General features: G+C 35.2%; 1 protein-coding gene across 5 annotated transcripts in view; it reads left to right on the plus strand.

Moving 5' to 3' along the window:
* PDE1A (phosphodiesterase 1A) overlaps nt 1–20,807 on the plus strand; it is a 320,097-nt gene that overhangs the window by 18,826 nt on the left and 280,464 nt on the right. The gene's annotated exons all lie outside the window — the stretch shown is intronic.

Raw genomic sequence — 20,807 nt, forward strand, 5'->3', positions numbered from 1 at the left:
AAAAATTGGCTTCAGAAAATAATGACACTGTGTTTCGTTAACAAAAATGCAGTCACTTCTTACACCTGAGCCTTGCGAAGTGTCATGAGGACACATATGAGGGCTTTTCCTTCACCTTTCATCAGTGAGTGAAATGTTACCCATTTGTAGTATTTATGGCAAATTTCCATGCGTTTCATCAGTTGCAACAGGCCAAGCGTGTAACAGGGACTGCTGTGAAATACAGTTTTAAGCACAAGGATATGGAAAGTATTTTACTACATAAAGAGTTGTTGTTTCTCTGTTTACGAGTAGCTTTAGTTGGGACGCCGGGGTGGCTCAGTGGTTGAGCGTCTGCCTTCAGCCCAGGGCCTGATCCTAGAGACCTGGGGTCGAGTCCCACATGGAGCTCCCTGCATGGAGCCTGCTTCTCCCCCTGTCTGTGTCTCTGCCTCTCTCTCTCTCTGTGTCTGTCATGAATGAATAAATAAAATCTTTAAAAAAAAAAAAAAAGAGTAGCTTTAGTTGATCTAAATAATGTAGATTTTCAGTTCCTTCTTGAGAGCCAAGCCATTGTATAAGTCTGCACACACTAAGCAAGCAATTATTCCTTTCTTTGATGATGATTTTAATGCAAGGAGTGAAGTTTGCCTTGGTTGAAATTTTATAAAACAGTCACACACACACACACACACACACACACACACACACACTCACATTCACATTCACAGAAAATAGTGGTACTTAGTCATGCGCTTTGACATACCTGCAGCTGCCATTCAGTAACTATATATAATATGGTGCTGATGAGGCATAAAGAGAACAAAAAGTCATTGTTTCCTTTGATTTTTATCACAGTGTTATTATATATAGAATTTCATGGGTCATAATATTAAAGAATTATGAAACTTCAATGTAAAGGTCACTTATAGATAGATTTTATATCTACTTTTTCCAGGAAATTGAACCTTCTGTTTTGTGCAATAAACTAATTTGGGGATAGTTATATATGAGTTATGTGAATATTTAAAAATTACTCTTCTGACATGTTTGTTGAATTTCCTATTTAGCATTGCATGGTTAATCTTATTTGAAGTTGGTACTAGGTTGTTTACTCCCAAATACTCTTTGCATCTTTAGATCCTTGGTGGGATGTTTCCTGGGTAATGCTGTGCATTTTATTGTTGGCAAATTGTATTTCCTTTCTAGCTCCTAGAGATGTCTCTTGATTGCCCTTCTTTTTTTTTTTTTTTTCTGTTATTTCCCTTCTTTTAAGGATTGGCCTGTATATGATGTGAGGCTGCATGATTCCTGTTTATTCTATCATCAAAGATATAATTGAATGTTGGAGACCGCCAGTTATCTGCCTTGACTGGCTCTTTAAAGAAATATAAATTTGGCTTCCCATGCATTGTTATAACACTCTTACTTTCAAAAATTAATTCTTATTTTTATCAAAGTGATAAAATAGCATAAGAATGCCAACAGCTCCCCACCCCCCTCCTCTGTACTGCCTAGGTCTGCTACCTGAGACCTCAACTTTCATCTTTTAGTTCTTCCTTCCTGTAAATTATCTGTATTTCAGAATAACAACTCTGTGTAGTTGTTTCTTGATTTATTTATGTTAAGTATGTCTATTGCTTTCATATAGCCCCTGCTGAAAATTTAGCATGTAGACCAAGCTCTACTGATGGCCCTCTTGCGTTACCCTCCCCCGTTCTCCCAATGTAGGTCTATTACCTTTCCTGCACATCCATATTTGGTGTTTAGAGTCTCGCCACTAAATTGTCTTCACTTCTGAGCCAAGAAATAAAATAAAATGTGGATGCTTCCTGTAGAGTACAACCCCCTTGTTTTTACTGGAATTAACAAATGTCTCATTTTAATTGTTAGCTTTGATTACTGTGCATACATATCACTAATTCTTTCCAAATTCAGCTTTGATTACTGTGCATACGTATCACTAATTCTTTCCAAATTCTTTCCACTCTTTAACATTATCCCCACATTTCCAAGCACATCGTGTGCTTTTTCTGTCTTACTCTTTTCCTTGGAGACCTTGCCCTTCCAGTGTCTGTCCCCAGCTCCTTCTGGGGTTCACCAAGCCGGAGACCCAGCTGAGACTGGGGGTTGCCCTTTGCTTTCATCCTGGGAAATCCCTTCAACATCCTCAGGAGATGGGTGTGTTGTTTCCTGGATCCTGTGCTTTCTCCGTTTACTCTTGTTTAGGGGATGAGCTTCTCTAGTAGCTTCCTGAAATAGGGCACTTGAGAAATACATTCATTTACAGTACAAAATATGAAAATACATTTATTCTGTTTTGATAATAGCTTGAGAGGCTCTGAAATCATAAGTAAAATAATTTTTTTCTCAGAATTAAAAAAAAATCCTGCTTTATTGACTCTTAACATTAGTACTGCTACCGAGAGGTTTGGTGCCAGGTAGCCCTGATCTTGGGATGTGGTGTTCTTCCCAACACTCATGAGTCAGGAATTTCTCCTGATACCTCTTTCCTCTGAAATTTTGTGATAATGGCATTGGTGTGAGAATTTTGTACTGAGAAGTTCGTTGGTCCTTTTAATCTAGAAATGCATGCATGCCTCCTTTTTTTTTTTTTTTTTTTTTTGGAAAACCTCTCCATTTTTTAATTTGATAATTTTCTTCCTTCCATTTTCTTCATCTATTCTTTCTAGAATTTTTATGTTGCTCTTTCTAGATTGAGTCAAATTTTATTACTTTCCCACTCCTCTCATCTATTTTTACTTAAAAAAAAAAACACAAAAAACTTGAATATCTATTAATTAACCCCTCCAATACTTTTCAAGATCTGACTTCATGCTTGTTTTAGTTGATTCGTCTTTGTAGCACTCTATTCTTTCATGGTGCATGCAACACTTTTTATAGCTCTGAAGCTCATTTTTGTTAATTAACGAATTTTTCTTCTACTTGAATAAGCTCTTTCTACTGAGTTACTACTGTTTTCTCTGTGTTTCAATTTTTCTGTTAAAAACTTTCCTCAAGGGGGGCTATCTGCTCACTTTTAAAAGAGAAAACACTAAAAAAGCTAATTGATGTCAGTATGTATGGATAATGTTCCTTGACTTGTGGGTTTCATAATAAGGTGGGAGGTACTCAACCCATCTAATTAGGTACAAGTGTTAGTATCTGAAGGTTCTCTGGAACCATTTATTTTCTATTGGAAATTGACCTAACCTCTTGTCTAGGATCGTAAAACTTTGTTGCTTCCATTCTAGAACTGAGTGAGGAAAGGAGTTGGGTCCATACCATTTATTATGTAGTTTTCTTTTTCAACTTAGTTCACTGTTTTTTAAATACAGAAACCCACATTTCTCATCTCTGTGTCTTAATTTCACTGGAAAATAAATATCTAGTTTTCCATAATGATGTGGGAGCAGTAGTTGCTTTGCACTTCTCTATATATTGACTTTCAAATAAAATCCTACTTTGAGTCCCACTTTGATTCTCTGAATTCTGCAACATTGGGTGCCTCTAATTTCTGCATCTTTCATGGTTCTTCAGGGTGAAGCTTCTATTTCTAGCTGGCATTCTTCACTAAGATTTCTACTCCTCCATCTATTTTTCAAACTTCTGAAATATGATTATTCTCTTGTGCCATGTTATATTTTTTCCAATTCAGTTTGTTTTTCCAGGGGATTTATAATATCTTTATGTCTTTACTATCATGTTAGGCAATAACAATGATAAATACATGTTCAGTTAGCCATGATTAAAAAATCATGCACTTAAATTTTCCAACATTTTAAAAAATTAATTCAAATTTTATTTTGTGCTTTAATTTTCTTGAAAACCTTGAACGGTAAAACCATGTACTAACTGCATTATCATATAAGGAAACAAAAAAGATGATTTTCTTTTCTTTTTTTGCAGATTTATTTATTTATTGATATTAGCGAGAGAGAAAGCAAGTGAAGAGGGTGTGTAAATATGCATGTGCAAGCAGTGGGAGGGGCCCAGGGAGAGAGACTCCCCCAGCAAACTCCCCAGTGAGCGTGGAGCCCTTTGCAGGAGCTCAATCCTAGGACCCTGAGATCATGACCTGAGCCTAAATCAAGAGTCAGCCGCTCAATCGACTGAGCCACCCAGGTGCCCCATAAAGAGATGCTTTTCTTAAAATAATTATATCATTGAGTTCAATACAGAAAATAGGAACCAGGCTGTTATTTGAAACAAAAAGGGATTCAATATGGGTTCAATAGATGTTTGTAGGAGCTGGAAATCAGGGGCCACCACTAAACCAGCAAGTGAAAAGATCAACACTACAGCTGTGATTCAGAAGCAGGAAGCAGCTGGGCTGCCATCACTAGTGCTACTACCCCAATGCCAACAGTTATCCACTGGAGCCAGTGGCTGGATATGCAAAGGTGGAATCCAGCCAACACTACCGGCTCATGGCCCTGTTTGTCAGCCAAAACGGCTTCTCCTAACTTTGCCTTCCAAATATTCCAAACACTTTGAGACTGCTTATCATTGGTATCACCTAATTCGTATCTAGAGCCTTAGCTAAAATGGTCTGATTATAGATTTTAGCTTCAGATCTCTTCAAATAGAATGTGTCAGTCTGAAGCATCTGCTATAGTAATACAGGTGGTTTTGACAGAGTTACAATTGGACCCCAGTTTTTGTGACTTTGAGCATTTTCCTTTGTACTGTTTCATTTTAAAAATACAAAATAATAGAAAAGAATATAATAAAATAGAATATTTAAATATTAGAGAATATAAAAATCCCATTAAAATTTGTCAAGCCTTACTGGTCAGGTGGAAGACTAGCATGGCCTGCCTTAGGAATTGTAGTCAGAAGACCCCAGAGAGAAGATTTCCAAACATCCTGTGTTTGGCCTAGAGAAAAGGCCAACATCTAGAAGGAACCGACACAGGAAAGCAATCGTATATGCTGCACCCTTCCCCCTAATTCCCTTTCTTCCCTGGCCTCATAAATTACAGAGGAGAGGGAAGGAAATTCTAAACTGAAGCAGGTCCCAACCCTAGGAGTTGGGAGAGTGAGGCTGGAAAATGCTTCACTTTGGAAGAATACGGAGTGCTAATTATTACATTGGGTGTTGGCATTTTGACTTCTGAAACGAAAGTCACACTATGACTGAAAGGGTCCAGAAAATCAGAAACAAAGAAATCCAGAGGATGGGTATGGAAGAGCGATGAGAGAAAAAAGTAAGACCCTTCTTGACTGCAGTATGTTCCTTAAACATGTGTCTACAAGACACGTGTCTATAAGCCAAAACTGTGTGTTCTCCATTTGCAATCTCTGGGATAGGGAAAGATGGTTGGGGGTGGGGGAGTATGGGTGAGCACTGGATGGATAAAGCATGGTCAGGAACACTAAGTAATGAAAGATATACAACTTTCTCTATAAATAGTCTGCTTTCTGTTTTGCCTTTTAATTTCTTCATTGTAGAATCCGGATGACCTCGTAAGACCTTTACTACACATTTAGATGAATTAACAAAACGGATGGTGCTAATGCTTTTAAACATGTAGATGGGAAAAGGTTACCCTGGCTTAGGAAATAGCCCCATAAAGACCATTAAACTTTCTTCAAATGGGAATACATGACACATTGACGACTCAGTAAATAATTTTGTAGGCTCCTTGGAAGCCCACTGCAATTGATTTCTTTAAATGTACTTTTCTCCGGCAGCCCCAGTGGCCCAACAGTTTAGCGCCGCCTTCAGCCCAGGGTGTGATCCTGGAGTCCTGGGATCGAGTCTCACGTCGGGCTCCCTGCATGGAGCCTGCTTCTGCCTCTGCCTGTGTCTCTGCCTCTCTCTCTCTTTCTGTCATGAATAAATAAATAAAATCTTAAAAAAAATAAATGCATGTTTCTCAAGGATTTAACAAAATCACCAAATTAAGGGACATTATGATTCCCTGATTACATAAGTACTACAGTGCTGTCATCTGGAATTTGGAATTTGTTCACATACTGGTGTAGAATGGGTTGCAAAAGTTAGTCCAGGAAGTCCTCTTGCTGATTGAAAGTTTGTAAGTTAAGGGAGAATTTTTGTAATATATGGCAAGGAATGCTTTGGCCAGTTGTTAAGGTTTTTGTTCTCTGAATTCCCAGCAGTGTTCTGTTGTTTGGGGCTTTTGTAGCTGCTGCAGTGATTAGGATGAAGTTAGCACAGAGTAGATGTTTTGCACGATACAATAAGCATGGCTGAAAAGGCTGCTGGTCCTCTGCCCAGTTGCTGTCACCCTAATAGAACCCGTGGGCATTGCACTGTCCGACACTCATTCTGAGCCTGGAAATCATTTGTGTAATTCCCACACCGTTAAGTTTGTGGGTAACAAAGGCAGCACTAATGACTTTTTGGGTTGTGGATATCTCTTGTCACAGAATCTCTTTGAAAATCAGACTTTCTTTAAAAACATGTTCTACCAGATCAAAAATAAAATTCATTTACCATTGTTTTGACGTATAACAATAAACAATCGTTTGTAGTTCATTGAGGGATAGGAAAATTGATTCTCCTTAAGTGAAACTAATTCACAAGGTGAATATTTTTCTCTTGATACATGGTTGATTTTAAGATCATATATAGATAAAGTCTCTAAATTATGTGATGGTTTTGTAACCTTAAACCATTCACATTAATAGATCAGACAGGTAAACTCAGAATTCCAGGAAGTTTGATAGAATCTTGGAATTAGACATTGTATGTGAAGTTTAGATATGAGAATCAAAGAGTAGACACAGATCTTCATTTATCCATTCATCATCCCTCCATGCATTCGCTCATGAAGTCACTCACTCAATAAAATGTACTGAACTTCTCCCATGTGCAGAGCTTGATGCTTGCTTTTTAGATGGATAAAAAAAATACTCGTAAACCTTAGTAAGTGGGACACTTAAAAGCTAGCAAGAAAGTTAGACATTGGCACAAATAGCCACATAAATAATTAGATATATCTATATATTTGAATAAATGTTACATATTTATATATGTAAACACATAAATATGTGTATGTGTATATATGTCTGGACCCATAATCATTGGGTACGTACAACTTGGTATCTGATTTCTTTGTTTTGTTACATTTTATTAATTGCTGCTCTATTTTCTTTATATATTATGTTTTACATGGTAACATGGAGTTTACCTCAGTGTTTCTATCACTGAACAATTATGTTGCTTCTAATTTATGGTGGTCATATTGATAACACTAGGAAACGTCTTTCTCATAATCTATATTTGTCCTTTGGACAGATTTCCAGAAGTCAGTTTGCTGGGGTAAATCTAGATTCTGAATGACCAAATTTCCAGTCACCTGTTTTTTTTGTTTTTGTTTATGTTTTATCTTCAAGTCCATTCCTTCTAGCACCTCACCTCTGGGACTTTTTCCATCCTACTGGGACCTCCAACTTATTATCCCTTTACACTGTCTCTCTCATTTCCCTTTGTTCCCCTCAGGTGCTCATATTCCCTCAACATGCTTCAGATACAATGGTCCGTTATTATACCCCTTGCTGGTATGCTTTATTAATGCCCTTGTTCCTCTCATGTATATATTTCCAGAAAATTCCTACTCCTGGTTAAAACATGCTCTCAGATCATTTCATGCCTGCACTCATGCGAGCTGAACGTGTCTGGAGAAAACCGCACCCCTGTGCTGACTGCTTTTACTTTAAATGCATGACTAGGAACCTCAGGTTCACCCTGTTGTGCACAAACACACTGCATTCCTTACAACCATGAATGGCTATTCTAGGCCTCTCTTGTCTCCCCAAGCCTCAAATGCTTCTTTTCCTCTTGCTTCCTACTTCACTGAGCAGAGGGACCCCTCACAAGAGCCTTCCCCATCCATGTCTACAATCCCACAGGTTTCTCCACACCCATACTTTGCCTTCCTTTCTGTTACAGTGAATGAATGGTCAGGGCTCCTAAGGCCACCTCCCTACTTGTGCTTTAAAGTGTCCACTCAACAATATATTCCTACAATTAAGCCTGCTGTAGCTTGCATTTTACTTCTTTCAGCTGTATAATTCTGATCAGCATAGAAGTGTATCATAGTATTTCCAACTTAAATAAATAAAACTCTTTTAAACTTATGTCATCCTCCCTGTAAGTCAAATTTCCCCTTATGGTAAAATTCCTCAAAAGAGTTGGCTACATATATTGTTTCCACTTGCCCTCCTTCCATTTGTTCTTGAATCCAATAATAATTTTTTATATCTCCCTTTTCCAATAAAACTGCTCTTGTTAAAAATCATTAGTGGGCTCCATATCACTAAATCAACTGTTTATGCTCAGTCTTCAAATCTCTTGGTCGATTAGCATGTATTACATTTGGTTTAATGTTCCTATTTGAAACACTCTTCACTGCTCCTAGAAAAATACTCTCAGTTTTCTTTGCTGGATTTCTCCTCATTTTCCAGTATTTGAATTTTGGGGTACCCTTGGATTCAGTTCTCAGCTTAGTTGTCTTCTCTATGTTTCCATTCAATTGATAATATCCAGTGTCATGGTGTAACAGTCTATTACCGATTAGTGCCAAATGTATGTCCCCAAACCTGACCGCATCAAACTTTAAAACCCACATTCTACCCAATATCTCTTGTTGTTCAGACTTAACATTTCCAAAACCAAATTTGGTTCCCTACTTGTATCTCCCTATAAAACTGTCTGTTTCCATAAACTTATGGAAGACATAAAAAACAAATAAAAGATTTACTTATGAGAAATGACAAATACAAATAGTAGTGTATTCAGATCTTGACATATGAATTGAATAATTGATATCTTTTCTGATGTTAATTTTGGGAAACCCCTTTGAACATATTATTCGTGAGACTTTCTGATACAGAATCTTTTCATTATAAACTTTCTTAAGAAGTCAGCTTCAAATAAAAGTTTTTGGTTTAATACAGATAGCTTTGAACAGTCTTATTTAGGTATAATTTACATATCATAAAACTCATTCATTTTAAGTATACAATTCAATGATTTTTAAAGCAAATTTATAGCATTATGCAGCCCTCACCATGATCCAGTTCTAAAACATTTCCATTGCTTCACAAACATTTCCTTGGTCAGTTTGGGGTCATTCTCCACTCCTACCTACTCCCAGCCCCAGGCAAAGGTTGCTTTATTTTCTCTCTATAGATTTACTCTTTTTTTGAAATGTCGTGTAAATGGAATCATGCAATATATAGTCTTTAATATTTTTATAGTGGATATCAAAAGTCCATTCCTTTTTCTTGCTGAATAGCATTTAATTTTATGGATATGCCACATTTTGTTTATTCATCCACCAATTGATGGACAGGTTTGGCTGTCACAAATGATGTTGCTGTAACATCCCTGAACAAGACTTGGTGCAAACATGAGTTTTTGATTCTCTTGCAATTGTTAGATCCAATGTTAAGTCTACTTTTAATCCTTTAATAAACTGCGAAACTTCCAAAGTGGCTGTATGAAATTCCCACCAGCAGCGTTTAAGAGTTAAAGCCTCTCCACATTTTCTCTAGCACCTGGTACGGCCGTGTTTTTGATTAGAATTACTCTGGTGGGAGTGTAATTGTATTTCATTGTGGTATTAATTTGCATTTCTCTAAGGACTGATGATGGTGAACATCTTTTCATGTGCTTATTAGTCATTTGTATAGCTTCTTTGATAGAATGTCTATTCAAGTCTTTTGCCTATTTTTAAAAAGGTTTAACTTCTTTTTTTTTTTTTTTTTGAGGGTCCAAGAACAGATTTTATTTTATTTATTTATTTTTTTAATATTTATTTATTTATGATAGTCACAGAGAGAGAGATAGGCAGAGACACAGGCAGAGGGAGAAGCAGGCTCCATGCACCGGGAGCCCGATGTGGGATTCGATCCCGGATCTCCAGGATCACGCCCTGGGCCAAAGGCAGGCACCAAACGCTGCGCCACCCAGGGATCCCAACTTCTTATTTTAAATTTTAAGAGTTCTTTATTGATTCTGGTTACAAGTTATTTATCAGAGTTATGACCTACAAATACTTTTTTTCTCTGTTGCTTATCTTTCATTTTCTTAATGGTGTCTTTTGAAGAGCAAATTTTCTAATTTTATGGAATTCCAATTTATCATTTTAGTGTCATATCTAAGAAAATTTTGCCTAATATAAAGTCACAGGATTTGCTCATTTTCTACCAGAAGTTTTTGTAGTTTTCATCTTTACATTTAGGTCTATCTCTCTAAGTAAATTTCTGTGTGTGGGTTTAAATAAGCATCTCAGTTCATGTTTTTGCATATGGATAACCAAATGACCAGGCAACATTTATTGAAAAGCCCACCTGGTACCTTTATTAAAAATAAATTGTTAGAAATGTAAGGATTTATTTCTGGCCTTTCTATGCTTTTTATCTATATGTCAATTTATAATAATATCAACTATCTTGATTACTATAGCTTTAGAGTTAAGTTCAAAATCACATGGTGTAAATCTTTCAACTTTGATCTTTTTAAAAAAATGTTTTGGCTATTCTATATTCTTTGTAATTCCATATTAATTTTAGAATCAGTTTTCCAGTTGTGACCAAAAAAGCCTGGTGGGATTTTTGATAGGGATATTATTGAAACTGTAGATCCATCCAAGTTATTACCATGTTACAATATCAAGTCATCAGCTCATGAACATGGAAAGTCCCATTTATTTTAATCTTTTTAATTTCTCTTAGTAATATTTTTATAATTATCAATGTATAAGTCTTATACTCATTTTATTAAATTTATTCCTGAGTATTTTGTTCTTTTTTTTCAATGGAAGTTAGTTTTATATTTTATTTCAAATTGTTAGTTGCTGTTATAAAGAAATACAGTTGAATGTTAACTAAACTTATGGTGTAATCATTTCATAATACATATACATGAAGTTATTATGTTGTACACCTTAAGCTTATGCAGTACTCTATGTTGATTATATATCAATAAAATTAGAAAAAAGAATTTGTATTACAAAATGTAGAACAATTAGAAATGGAAAGTTACAATAAAAGATAAATAAAACTTAAAAAAAATACAATTGAAATTTTTATATTGATCATATATCCCCCAAACTGGTTAAACTCATTTATTACCTTCTGGCAAATTTTTCTCTTACAGATTTTTTTAGAATTTTATACATACATGAGTAGGCTGTCCATAAAGGCAGTTTTACTTCTAACTTTCTGATTTATATGCTTATACTTGCTAGATCCTCCACTATGATGGTGAATAGGAATGATATGCAGATGTCCTTGTTTAGTTCTATCTTAGGTAGAGGCCTTAACTATTTCTCTTAGATGCCCTTTAAGTTAATGACGTTCCTTTTTATTTTTTTGTTTGTTAAAATTTTTTTAGTCATCAATATGTATCAGATTTTGTGAAAATTTCTCTGCAACTATTGGGTTGATGATATACTTTTGTCTTTTTATTCCTAGGATAAGCCAGACTTGGGCATTATGTATAATCCTTTTATATATTGTTGGGTTTGGTTTGCTGCTATTTTGTTACGTTTTTTTTTTTTAAATATATGTTCATGAAGGATATTGTTTTGTAATTTTCTTTTCTTGTGATGCTTTGCCTGAGTTTGACATTATGAAATGAGTTGGGAAGTGTTCCTCTAGCCTCTATTTGATGAAAGAGTTTTTGTAGATTTAGTATTATTTCTTTTTTGCCAAAAAATTACAGAATTTATCAGGGAAGCCATCTGGATCTGAGTTTTTCTCTGTGGGAAGATTTTTAATTACTCATGTAATTTCTTTACTTGTTATAGATCTTTTCAGAATTTCTATTTCTTCATTAGTCAGTTCTAGCTATTAATATCTTTCTATGAATTTGTCCATTTTACCCATGTTATCTAATTTTTTGGCATAGAGTTGTTAAAAATATTCCTCTGCAATCCTTTAATTTCTGAAGTGTTGACAGTATTGTCTATACTTTCATTATTTTATTGTTGATATTTTCAAAGAGTGAATTTTTGGTTTCATTGATGTTCTTATAGTTTTATGTTATCTGTATCACTGATTTCTGAATCTTTAATCTTCCTGTGCTTGCTTAGGATATAGGTTGCTTTTTCTTTTCTAGCTTGTTATAGTGGAAGCTTGGACTATTTATTTGAAATCTTTCCTTTTTTTTTTGATAGAAGAATTAAAAGCTATATATTTACTTTTAAACAATGCTTTAGGTGCATCTGATGCTCTTTGATGTGTCGTATTTTCATTTTTATAAAGTTCAAAATATGTGCCCTGACTTCTAGTATAGTTATATCTATCCATGACTTATTTAGAGTATATTATTTTCTGTATTTGTGGATTTTTCTAATTTCTTTCTGTTGTTAATTTCTAATTTAATATATAGTTGTGGTTGGTAGGAGACCATACTTGAATGATTCCAATCATTTTAAATTTATTGAGAATTATGGGTTAACAAGTGGTCAATTTTGGAGAATATTATTTGTGCACTTCAAAAGAATGTATAACCTGTTGTTGTCAGTTAGAATATTCTCTAAATGTCAGGTCTAATTGATTGATTGTGTTGTTGAAGTCTTCTGTATCCCTATATGTTTTCTGTCCAGTTTATCAATCATTGAAAGTACAGTACTGAAATCTACAACTATAATTGCTTAATTTTCCATTTCATCTTTCAGTTTGGTCATTTTTTGCTTCAGATTTGTGGGACCTCTGGTAGGTATACGTTTATAATAGTTACATCTTCCAGTTGTATTGACCCTTTTATCATTATGATTGTTCTTTGTCTATAGTTACATTTATTGTCTAAAAGTTTATTTTATATGACATTAATATGGCCACTTTAGCTCTCTTAAGATTGTATGGCTGCTTTTCCTATCCTCTTATTTTCAAACTATTTATATCTTTGTATTATAGTGTCTCTTATAGACATATATGGTTGGGTCTTGCCTTTTTGTTCAGTCCAACAATCTCTAGCTTTTGATTGGAATGTCTAATCAAATCCATTTATTGTAATTATTGATCTGGTCAGATTTACATCTGTCATTTTCTTGTTTATTTTGTCCATGTCATATGCTTTCTGACCTCTATACTCTGCTCCAGATCAAGTCAACCACTCCTAGCAATGAAGTTCCTGGTTTCAAAGGCCAGACTCACTGTGATAAAACTATCGTTTTGACCTAGCTGGAATGGTGGATGGGGGGTAGCTCCAGGTCAGAATACCATAGATTTCCATTGCTAACTGATGTTTAGTAGTTTCTGGTCAATATATGCTTTTCAATTTGTAGTTTGCCTTTAGGTAATGTCTGAAGCCCTAAGAGTGTTTTTGATAATTTTTGTCTGGTTGTATCACTGGTTTTTGATGAAGAATATTGTTTCAAGTTTCTATTTTAATTCCAGTTAGATAATACAGTGTAGATAACATTCAGGTGTATAACATAGTGATTCAGAGATTCCTTATGTCACCCAGTGCTTATTACAAGTGCATTCCTTGATCCCATTATCTATTTAACCCATCCCTCCCATTCACCTATACCCTCTGGTAACCATTAGTTTGTTCTCTGTAGTTAAGAGTTTGTTTCTTGGTTTCACTCTCTTTCTTTCTCTCCTTCTGCTGGTGGTTCTGCTTCTTAAATCCCACATATAAGTGAAGTCATGTGGTATTTGTCTTCCTCTGGCTGTCTTATTTATCTTAGCATTATACTCTGTAGCTCCATCCATGTTTTTGCAAATGGCAAGATCTCCTTCCTTTTTTTGGCTGAGTAGCAGTCCATTTTATTTTATTTTTTATTTTTATTTTTTTAAAGATTTTATTTATTCACGAGAGACAGAGAGAGGGAGAGAGAGAGAGAGACAGAGAACATAGGGAGAGGGAGAAGCAGCAGGGAGCCTGATGTGGGACTTGATCCCAGGACCCCAGGATCATGACCTGAGCCAAAGGCAGACCCTCAACCACTGAGCCACCCAGTTGCCCTTACATTCCATTTTATATATATCACTTCTTTATCTATTCATCAATCATTGGAGACTTGGGCTGCTTCCATATCTTGAATATTGTAAATAATGCTGCTATAAATATAGAGATGCATATATTCTTTTCAGTTAGTGTTTTTGTATTTTGGGGGGTAAATACCCAGTAGTATGATTGCTAGATTGTAGGATAGTTCTATTTTTTTTTTTTGGATAGTTCTATTTTTTAACTTTTTGAGGATCCTCCATACTCTTTCCCACAGTAGCTGCACCATGTGAAGAATATTTTTAATTTTTTTACTATTCCATAGCCAGAAATCCCCAACATTTTGGATTTGATGAAACATTTTGATGAAACATGTGAGCTTTATTTTTTCCAATAAATGAAAATGGTAACTTTAAAAACCTACATTTAAACTATTTAAACTTTTTTTTTTTTTACAGTTAGATTAGATTGGTCAAATTGAGATAAAGTTCTTTGGAATTAAAAGCTCTCCTCAGTACTGATCTATGGTTTGATCTTACAGCAGACTAAAGAGCAGATATTGACCTAAAAGTTGTGTGAATTTTATAAACCCTAAGGGTTTATTTTTTAAATCTATACTTTTAGCTTTCTGCAGTTAGTAGAGTGACTATTTTGTCATTGTACCTTGTTGGTTTTGCCAGACTGGAAGTTGTAGTTAATGTTATAGAGTGTTAATAAGAAAATGTAGTAACTGTGTGTAAATTCCACTTTCTTGTGAATAGGTAGTGAAGGCAAGCAAGACAGAGACTATTTCTTGGATTTTAGGGGGCCTCAGGATAGAAAGATCCTACATCTCTGAGGGGGGGGGGCTCAGGATTGAAAGATCCTACATCTCTAGTTCTGTAGCTGAGATAGGAATGCCTAATTGAGCATCTCTGTCATCCAACTTCTGCTTAAATACCTCACATTTGTGAGGAGCTCACTAGCATCCTGATGGAGTCCATTTTGTTTTGGTAGCTCTAATATTTGACTCTCAAATCTGAAATGAACTAGATAAAAAAGAAACCTTCTAAATGCTGGAGTGAAAAAAAAAAAAAAGGAAAACACCTCCCAAATGCTGAAAATGTTTCATTCTAACTATAGAAAAAAAGGAAAGAATTTTCACTAACTCAACGCTTATTAAACGCTTATTTGATCATTGTGGAGAAACATAGAGGAATTTATGGTACAGAAATTTTCATCCTTGCAAAGGAAGGGCCTGACTCAAAGCAAGCACCACAGATTGTGGAAATAGCTGGTGTCTGAGGGGGATCCTAAAACACAGGAGATGTGAGTATGTGGGAGAAGTCACGGAAAAGCACTCACATTGCCTATTGATCCAATCCCTTCTCTATTTTTTTAGATCTTGCCCCCACAGCAGGTAGCACATGGCCCCAATGTGTGCTCTGGTAAGTGAGGGTGAATCAGAACGAAAAAAATCGCATACTTCTGGCCAGAGGGATCCATTTGGTGTCTAAGAGCATTGACTTTAGGATCAGATGGACCTGAGTGTGAAGCATGCTACCCCTTGATGGAATTGAGTGGCCAAGAAAAGATAATTTATCCCTGGTCTTCGTTTCCTTATCTATTAAATGGGGCTAATGATAACAGCATTTTTTACAAGCAATAAATAAAACAGCATATGACAAGCGCTTAAAAAACAACTATGACAATTACTGAACATTTGAACAAATGGTGGTTATATTTATTTATCAAATTAATCGAATAGGTATTTACTGACTACCTACTACATGCCAGATACTGCACTAGATGCTGAGAATATAAACAGTAACACACATAAAAAGACATTTGAATCTGTAAACACACAAATTTTGGCTTTCATGGATCTTATATTCTAGTGGAAAAAGTTTAGATGGATAGATGTACATATATATCTAAACATATGAGAGGCCATGATATTATTATTTATTATTATAATTTTAGTAATAAAGGAACATGTATTTCTTGAGGTCTAAACAGAACATTTTGTTCTATTATTGTCTCTGATTATGTTATTAACACCTCTTTTTTCACTCAAGGTTATGGCCCCTTCACAAAATATTAGCCTCATTTCAAAATTTCTCAGTCACTCTGGTGATTGAATTAATATTTTTGTGTTTTTTAAGATGTGATCTTGTGTATTTAAAATTGTTAGTCTTATATTCAATTTAAAAGTATTTTCCCTCAACTCCAAGGGCAAAAGTTAGAAGGAATGACTGTTTCTACTTAAGCAACTGCTCACCCCATCTCCCTAACTGACATCAAATGCTCTGGTGTTGAATCTTGGGGAAAGGACAGGACAGGCCAATTGTCCCCAAGTTACTGCGAAGTACAGGTGATGGCTGTATCAGGGAAAGAAAAGAAGGCATATCCTCTCCATGAATACAGATTTCCCTAAAAAGTGACTTCCTTCTTCCCATCAACCATCTTTTTATATTAGGAAATGTGTGTGGGCTTGCACGCGCGAGAGAAAGTATTTCTGGTTCTGCTGACTCTTTTTAAGGAGGCCCTACATGAAGGTGGCTAGCTCTAATAGGTCTTTTGCTTTTGCTCTCGGGCTGTGGACTTGAATTGCCATGTGCAGCTTCAAGGTGCAGCAACTGGCACCATTCTGTCTTATGTGTTGAATAGAATAACTATTGCTCGACCTCACACGTTATAGTAGATTTTTGCTATTGCAGTGGGGATGTGTGTGTGGATATGATATTAGATTCTCTTTGATGGAAAGTTATTAGTTTTTTGATGAACTTTTCTTTGCCTTAGCTGTCATACATGTAAATGCTATTGATGGTCAAGCCAGTAAAGGTCTTTTTTTGTTTTCTAGTTATTATTCTTCAGCATAATGGTGCTGAATGTTTAATTGTAATAGTTCCTTGTAACTGAGAGGGAAAAATAATTTATACTGTGATTTTTAAGAAGTTATGTTCTTTGTATGAAACAGATGTAATAGAATCATTTTAGCCAGCTTACCAATGACAATAGGACAGAATTCATATTTAGGCAACACTGTTAATTTTATATATAAGGTTACATTGCCTTTCTTCCCTACGTACATAAAGGAATCAAAAGACGTGGCTCAGCGATTTAGTGCCTGCCTTCAGCCCGGGGCATGATCCTGGAGGCCCGGGATCGAGTCCCACATCAGGCTCCCTGCATGGAGCCTGCTTCTCCCTCTGCCTGTGTCTCTGCCTCTTTCTCTCTGTCTCTCATGAATGAATAAATAAAATCTTAAAAAAAAAAAAAGACTTCTGTGATAAAAGCTTATCTCAAGGACCTCTGATAGGGTAATAAATACAAACAAGAAATAATGCTGCAAAATATTATATATATATATCACAACAATGATTATTTCTAGCATACGTGATTTATAGCTTATTATGTGTGCAATGAATATTTATTTAAAAATTCAAAGTATGATAAACACTGAAATGCAATGTATATTTATCTTTTCTTTGTATTCTTTTCAGTCTCTAGTGTTCTGCCAGTCTGTAAAGTTGTGCCAGGATGTACATTTCATCCTTTGAGGACAGATCTAAATCAGTCATATGTCCTAAGTCGGTCTTTCTTTCTTTCTTTCTTTCTTTCTTTCTTTCTTTCTTCTCTCTCTCTCTCTCTCTCTTTCTTTCTTCTTTCTTTCTTTTCTTCTTTCTTTCTCTTTCTTTCTTCTTCTTTTTCTTTCTTTCTTTCTTTCTTCTTTCTTTCTTTCTTTCTTTCTTTCTTTCTTTCCTTATTGTTTCTTTTTATGAAGTGTAAAATTACATCTGCAAATTTGACACTAATGATTCTGTCAATTAGAGGTTGAATTAGCGCTTTCACATTTCAATATCACTTGTAAAGCCCAAATTTATCTAAGAATTGTTATGATTGCTAGCGTGGTAAGCTGTCAACATAACTACCTTTTGGATGAATGTTTAAGTAGGAGTAATGTAAAGACAGGAATATTGCTTTCGTGCATCCTTTAAATTGCCTACAATTGCTAATTCTTTTTTTTTTTTTTTACAAAAGTGAAGTTCACCCTTCATGCTTTGAGTTTGTCTAAGAAAATTCTAACACTTCCTCTATAGACTATCCTGTAAACATGATCTGAAAGGATTATCCTTTACTAGAATTAACACTGACATCTTTTTGAGTTTGAAGTACTTAAGGCTTTCATTTTTCATCCTCTTTCCTAACTAAAAGGCATAAGTAGGAAGTAATACATATGTGTGGATTCAGTAACTTCAAGTTAAAGGAAGCCTCATCAGTCAAAACCACTGTGTTTTAGAGTAAGATGGCACTTATTCTCTGTTATAAAATAACACAACAGGAAAGGAGTCGTTTATCAGACATTGTGACATTGTAATTTTAGTTTGAACAAGAAAATGTTGTGGTAGTCAAGTTGGCAAAGGCCAGACCCGGGGCCAATAACTTTTGAAAGTGCTAAGCTAAATTCATGGCTCCTTTATTTCTTGTAGGAGGAGAGATGTGATGTGTTTGCTTTAGTAGCCTCTACATGAGAACCAAGACATGAGACGTTATGTAAGAAAAGGCCAACTTTTCCAGACTAAGAAAAGGCCGAGGAATTGCACTAATTTTTCCAAACAGTGCGACAAATGCACTAGCAATTGCATCCAGACATAATGAGTCCAGGTACCATATTTGGACCTGTGTTGTGATTTTCCCATTTTCACTTGGTTTTGAGAAAAAGGAATTTGCAGAGATAAATGACTTGGGGTAATAACAGGACACACAGGAATGCCCCTGAAATGGGAGTTGTATACATGTTGCATGCACAGAGACTTTCTCTTTCTCACCGCATATCAGATGTCGTTAATCTGTCCTATCACCCTTTCCCACTGAGGCTGGGCATGATCTGTACTGCTCCAGGCATCCACTGCCAATCTGTCATAATTAGAAAGTACTTGGTTTGTGTGTGTGTGTGTGTGTGTGTGTGTGTGTAATTAACCCAGTGCTTGACTCATAGCAGTACCCAATGGATATTTGTTTCATTAATGAATTGAACAAGTTTGTCCAGAATTTATAAAATGCCCTTGATGTTTTGCGAATTGTAGCAAGTATAGACCAACAAGGAAATTTCTCTTTAAAGTTGTTTGTTTTATTTTCTAGAAGTCAAAAGAAACAGGAATTTAGTAAATAATTATTTTTAGGCTTCACTTATATTGGTTTGAACAGCTTCTTTTTGAGATTAATTTCAACCCTGCTGGCAGGTGTTCTTTAGTCCTCCTCCACGTTGAAGGGAAGCTGTCCTTTGTCATGGCAAGAATATGAGTCAAGCTCCATGGTTTCTGCAACAAAACCTCATCTTTTCCTTCTGTGTACCTGGTACTTAGAGAAGAGAGACTTTACTTCACCACAGAGGACACGTGCATTGACTGGATGATTTTTTTGTGACTGGAGTTTGAACTATGCCGTATAGCTTCTGTCAAAAGCATGAATGGGCTTTGGATTTCTAAGTCTTGAATAAGTCTTTATTCATTTCCCAGTAAATATGCCACCTTGGGCTTTATGGGGCTATGATTCTCTTATCTGTAAATTGGACATTAATAGTGCTCTCTACTTCTAGGAGTAGTTCTGTGAAATGAAACTACATGTTCGAAATGCCCATAAAGTTTTAAGCAAGTGTTAGTTAATGTTCAGCCCTGTGCAGCACTGTCTTCTAGAATGTGGCAATTACCAGATGGGGAGGCAGGATGATGTGGGTTGAATGGTCTTTGAAATGAAAAACATTGGGATTCATATCTCAATTTCACTATTTACTGTGAGTCAAGGTATATCCCTTGACCCTTTTGAGTCTTATTTTCTCAACTGTTTGGAGGAAAATGGATTTTATGAGAATTAAATTGTCACATATTTAAAGCAGCTGGCACTGTCACTGGTGCCCAGCAGTCAATTAATGACAGCTATTATAATCAATAAATGCTAGTGGATATAATAAAAATTACAATCGGAGAAATGCTAACCGCTCTACATTTTTTATCCTCAATCCTCAGCATGTGTCAGATTATCAGAAAGCTACACATATGAATCGGTTTGAATTATCCTGAAGTGCAATTACTACTACAGAAACTCAACATTCTATGATTGGCTTTTTATTGATGTTCTTTTAAAGTGATGGAAATAGATTCATGCCTTTGAATTATTATACCATTTATTTTGTTCTTTGCTGTCTTTATATAATAACCCATGTGACAAATTCCTAACAGAATTTAAATATGTATCTCCTTTTATGAGATGAAATGAGTTGTGAAAAAAGCATAATATCTCCCTCTTTACCTCAGCTGGAAGCTTAGAGCTATGTTTTGTACACAAAGCTTTAGCCATATTAAGAATTGAAACTTCCCTATGTAATTCCTACTTCTTAATCATTTTTATTATTGACATTCTCATTTTCATGTTAAAATATTCTGATCCTAGATCTTCATTCTTTTGGTAAGTTGGCCCAAGTCTCTTTTGAAATAATTGGATCGCTGAAAATTAGAAAAATATAAGCTACTCAGTTCTGGTGTTTGATTTCACTTTGCTACGTTGCAATATTCTGAATTAATTTTATTAAATTAGGGTTAACTTTGAAACTTAGTAAAATAAGATGCCCTAGTCAGCATAACAGTGTGCTACGTATTAGTCAAAATAATGTGCACCTTATGAATGCAGCCTTAAAATGGGTAACACTAATTGTAACAAATATAATTCATGCTAATTAATAGTTCATCAACCTGTAGATATAGAACTTACACGTTTGTTGTCCAATATTTTGCCTTTAAAAGAAAATTTGTCACAATATTAGAATAGCCTATTCAGTATTAGTGTTTCTATTGAGCTCATGAATGAAATTTAACTTTTACTTTGCTCTTTTGATGACAAAATAAGAAAATTG

Source organism: Nyctereutes procyonoides, unplaced genomic scaffold, assembly GCF_905146905.1.
Source record: "Nyctereutes procyonoides isolate TBG_1078 unplaced genomic scaffold, NYPRO_anot_genome, whole genome shotgun sequence".
NCBI lineage: Eukaryota > Metazoa > Chordata > Mammalia > Carnivora > Canidae > Nyctereutes > Nyctereutes procyonoides.